This window comes from Propithecus coquereli, unplaced genomic scaffold, assembly GCF_000956105.1.
Source record: "Propithecus coquereli isolate 6110/MARCELLA unplaced genomic scaffold, Pcoq_1.0 Scaffold2, whole genome shotgun sequence".
Classification (NCBI taxonomy): domain Eukaryota; kingdom Metazoa; phylum Chordata; class Mammalia; order Primates; family Indriidae; genus Propithecus; species Propithecus coquereli.
The window spans coordinates 15810226-15815506 of record NW_012144966.1 but is presented as its reverse complement, the minus strand read 5'-3'; the positions used below and the strand labels follow the sequence as shown (position 1 = coordinate 15815506).

Genomic DNA, 5281 nt, shown 5'->3' with positions numbered 1-5281 from the left:
TTGTTTCCCTCATCTCTAATGGAGAATGTGTTGCCAAGTCCAGGATGATGATGGATCCTTGGTGGCAATGCTGGTGATGCAGACTCATTGACCAGCTTCATTTCAGTTGGACTCATCAGAGAATGAGCTAGTACCATGGGTATCTAAATGAATGACCCAAATGGTTTGATTAGTTTTTACTATTTGTATTCATAGTTTGTGGACCAAAAAAGAGTGTGTCTTTCATCTGCTAGTCTTTCATTTTCCATATGGAAAATCAAACAGCTAGGGAATTGGTAAACAAATTCAAAGATCATTTAAAATGTAATAGCATTCTTCAAAAAGAGCATTGGCCAGAGCTATAAGAACAATTGAGTTCTACCCACCGAGTGGAACACCCACATCCAATTTTAGTTCTGCCTAGCTGGCACTAAGGATAAAAAGATATGCCAACCCAGTTTACATCTTTGAGATTCAACTTAGCCAAACTATCAGTGAACTAAGTATAAACCTTAATAGAATCTTTGTATATCAAAAAATTTATTTATTAATTTTTTCATTCAAACCTGTATGTTGTTCTAGTAAATAACAAAACATAATTTTAAAAATACTAATATAAAATATACTTTCTCTTCAGATTCCTATTTCAACAACTTTAAAATCCTACCAAGATTATTTTCTTTTTGATATCAAGTCTTTTGATAATAAGTCTAAACATAATTATAAAAAACTGGTTCTAAAATATAAAATGTTGTACAGACTAAATATTGATGGAAGGCACATTATTGATTGAGGTAGCTTAATGAACTAGAAAGGACACAGACTTCAGAATTTAAAGTTCAAGTCACATCTCCACAGATTAAAAATAAGAGGTCTTGGAAATATTGGAAATATTACACAACTTAATTTTCTTACCAAAAAATATAGTTTATGGCCTATTTAGTTGATTGCAGTTGATAAGTATACTGAGCAGTGTAGATAATACATCTAGCAGAGTACCTCAAAGATAGTAAGGACATATTAATTTATTCTTCATTCTATTTTGATGATATGCAAAGAGAAATACCTCATCTCTCATCAGAAATATAGTAGTAGCCTTTCATTTCTTTCAAGTAATTTTTTGAGAAGCCTGTGTATGTTCTGGGGTTTCAACATCTCCCTAGAAGACATTGGCCTCAAAAAACAATCTTTTAGAGCAACAGTCAGAACACTCAACATAGGTACTAGTAAAGGAAAGAAAAATTTCCTGGAAATGAACTCAGGTTCAACTCTAAGAGAAAATAATTACAATGCATTATGATATCTTATATTTTTACAAATATTCATAAATTACCTTTCATACTTAACATCCACAGAAATCCTTAGAGAGTAGAATACGGGAAGGGAGTAGATTTGAAGTGGAAAATATGTTTAGCTTTCTGAGGGAGCCTATTATTAAGATTAACTATATTTATTTTTCCTTGAAAATATATTCAACTTTCAATATGGGACTAGAAAAATAATTAAACCCTATGACCATTTCTGAGTTGATTCATGTCTATTAGCTGTATAAAAGTAAAGTTCACGCAAGCAAAAATGAATGAGACAACTAATTCTTAAATCATAGCACTATTTCTTGAAGTAAGGTATACTTGTTTATTTTATGAATTTATAAACTACATTAAGTGTCTAGGTGTCCACACCAAAGAAGAAATAAAACTTACCCTCCTCTCAAAATAAGAACTTGATTGAAAATGCAGTCTTCCTACATGACTAAAAATGACACATGCCTTTCTGAGAGAACATTCCTTGAAGGGGTCAAGGAGAGAATCCTTAGTGGCCACTTGGCATGATATAGTTGAGAACTGAATTAGTGATTATTTCAACCTGTACTAGCCAAAATAGCATTTTATATCTGTTTTAGATATAATTTTGTGTGTGCTTATTTTGATAATAGTTTCACAGAATACTTGTTCAATTTGGCCACATTTTGGAATTGCATTCTTGCTTAAATGGCCCAAGGAATCAATGCAATTTAGCCCAATGGCTGGTTTAGGGTGATTTTATCTTCTCTTGAATTGACTAGTTTATTTGTCTTTATATAAATTTCAGTCCAAAAATATTTCTGCTGAGTCAGCATCACCACTTCCTGTAGCTAATTTCAGCAGAGGTTTGAAATTAAGCAAGATAATGAAATGGACTGACAATCTGGCTCAAACCCTAATTTATAGCCTTGTTTAAAATTAAGGCTGGTTCTGTCCTTGGCCCTGAGACCAGAGAAACACGACATGTTTAGACCTATCATTAGGCCAACCAAAACAATGTAGCAACTATATTTGTCCTTGAAATCATTTATTTTCTTTCCTTCTTCTTACGACTCCTGCCTTGACACATCCCTAGTGATGGTCTCCCTGCCCATATGTCAAATCCACGTGGGATGCACCTCTCCTCTCCCCAGTGCTGCTCTAACACTGTCTCTGCCTGGACTTTCTCCTCCCACCTCTCCCTAATATATATTTGTCCAAACAAAATTGTCTCAAAGCATTTTTTGTTTAAATTTCTGCCTTCCGTCTATCACAGGAGTTCTCAAGAAGCAGACACTGAGATGTTGTATGGGGTGCAAGATGTGGAATTACCACTTGAGAAAAGAAAGGGGAGGATGTAGGATTAGGTACAAAAAGAGGTTGATTTGCAACGAAGCCATGAAAAACCCTGGGCTGACCCAGGGGAAAGCTCTGGGGCAAATACTGCCCATCAGAGCTGTACTACATTAGGCCGAAAGGACTAGATCCTCATACCCTGTCTTGCTCTGTCACTGCAAGACAGCTCTCCTAGGAGCTGTGTACTCTGGCAGAGCTGCTCCCAGAACTGTCAGCTGGACGCTGTGTGCTCACCGCCTTCCCCACACAGGTGCAGAAATTCCTCTTGAAGGGGGGATCTAGAAAGAGCATCTCTGTGTCATTCTGATTCATATGATCAAATAATTCATACCAAAGTCCTGAGTGTTAATGGCTCCATTCAATGCTTTCTCAAATGTATTCTTTTGAATAGGTGTTAAGAGGTATTCCAAGGAAAAAATATTTTGTGCTCAAGTAATTCTATGAAACTCTATATCAGGCAAAGTTAAGGAGTTCGTTTGCTGCAGAATTTATCATCCTTATTAATTTTAACATATTAGCAACTATACAATGAGAGACCAAGAGAAAAGCTATAGAGTGAATATTTCCCAGATATATTTATATACTAAAGCTTTAATTTTCTCCTAAAAATATATTCGATATCTTTCAGAAGGCTAATGACCCACACAGCACAATTTAGGAAATTCTACTATAGGACACAGATTGCAAAAAACATAAACCTTGCATTTTTCAGGAGATTTCTGAAAATAGTCTTAAAACAGAAGAGTGATGTAAATGATGTGAATGCGAGTACCTGTGAAGGCAAGCATTAAAAGCGATCCTTAACGACACGGTATCTTTGAAGCTGTTGAAAGAAGGATGTTGTCCTCTATATTTACAGTAAAACGAAGAAGAATGGAATGAGATTCTTGCTCCAGGAAAAAAGAGTAATGTTAACACATCAGGAAAACCTAATCAACGGCTTTTGTGCTTTAGCCTTTTCCTTTAAGGAGACTGGTCATCAAACCATAAAGTTTAGAACACCACAAACAGAAAATTGCAACACCAGGTGAAGATATACAAAATCTACTAATTATTTTGATAAAAATGAAAATTGCTAGGGGACTCTGGGGCCCGGGGGCGACAGGCACCGGGAGGCAGGTGGAAGGGCAGCACCTGCCGTCTGTACAGCTCCCAGGGCCCCGCGGGGCGCGTGATGTCAGCGTGGCGGGACCGTGTGGACGCGGACCGTGCGTGGAGGAGCCCGGGGTTGCTGCCTTGGGCCTGCTCCAGACCAAGCCCCAGAAAGCAGAGTTTGTGAGCGTCTGTACGATATAAACCTGAAAACACGGGAAAAGGAACCAGGGACCTTCAAAGCGAAGGAGCCGTGGGAAGAGAGTGGAGCTGTGACCGCGGTGTCCGGGTGCCAGGCTGCTCACTCTGCCGAGAGGAGGCTGCGGACCCGTCCTCCCTGAAACCCAGGTTGGACAAGCCGGGTGTCCCCCTCTATACGGTGGTGAAGGAGCAGATCGGGACTGCAGTGTAGGACTTGCAGCCGTATTTCGAAGAAGAACTCTTGCTGGATGAAAAGAAAAAGTCCTGTGATCCGCAAAGGCGGGAGATGATGTTTATGGGATTTCTGCGAGTGTGATACAACGAAATGGAGTCTTCTCCGGACACCTGGAAGGCAAAGGTTTCATCCTCCTGGGGATTTTTGTGGTGTGATTAGGCAAGCAGGGCGTTCTTTTAGAGCTCCGAGAAAAAGAATTTGGAGACAAACTAAGCTCGCTTTCTGTTCTGGAAGCTTCTAGGAAGATCAAACCACAGACTTTGGCTTCAGAGCCCAAATGATGAAACGTCCCAGCTTAGGAATAGCTAGGCACATTCACCTGTGTTCACAGGATGTGTTATGTTTCCACTCTTGCCCCTAAGGAGTTAGAAACCCACTTACACCATATTCTCAGTATGGCTTATTAATGTATTTTAATATTGTATTCTGTTTAGACCCAGCGGGGCAAAATAGCCTCGAAACAAGACTTACAAAAATCGAAGACACTGATGAGGATTATTTCGGCTAAATCCTGGAAAATAGGAGGCTTAAAATTGACTGCTGCAACTCATTACCAGTGTATATGGTTTTGAGTGCTATTTGAAATGATTTTTATTTTCATGTCGTCAAAAATCTAAGAAGAGCTAATGATTGACTTAAAGATTAGAAAATGTAAAGTTTTTGGCTTGCGTGTTTTCTATTAATAACTTTACATAATGTCAAAGTAATACTCATATAAAGGAAATTATGTGCTATGGGATAGTTTGATAAAGGTACATTATAAAGTGAAACAAATTAAAATTGCTGATAAATCAAAACTTTTGAGTCAGGGTAAATTTTCAAGAAGAGACAAAAGGTTCATTTCAGAAATCACAAACTTGTAAGCAAACCTGAATGTCATATTAAATAGATGGTTTGTAAATATTTGAAAAACATTAAAAACAATAAAATTTCTCCACAAATAAAAAAAAAAGAAATTTTACTATATCTACCCAGTGCATATTATTCAGCAATAAGAAGGTTTGATGTAACAATACGTGCTAAAACCTGGGTGAATCTTGGAAATATTATTTTGAGTGAAAGAAGACAGACATAAAAGGCACTTATGATATGATTCCATTCATATGAAAATCCAGAGTATGGAAAACTATGCAGA

At 37.5% G+C, this 5281-nt stretch overlaps 1 pseudogene; it reads left to right on the top strand.

Annotated features, from left to right (window-relative positions):
• Positions 1–3792: 3792 nt before the first annotated feature.
• On the top strand, positions 3793–4427 carry LOC105809707 (annotated as a pseudogene).
• The last annotated feature ends 854 nt before the right edge of the window (positions 4428–5281 follow it).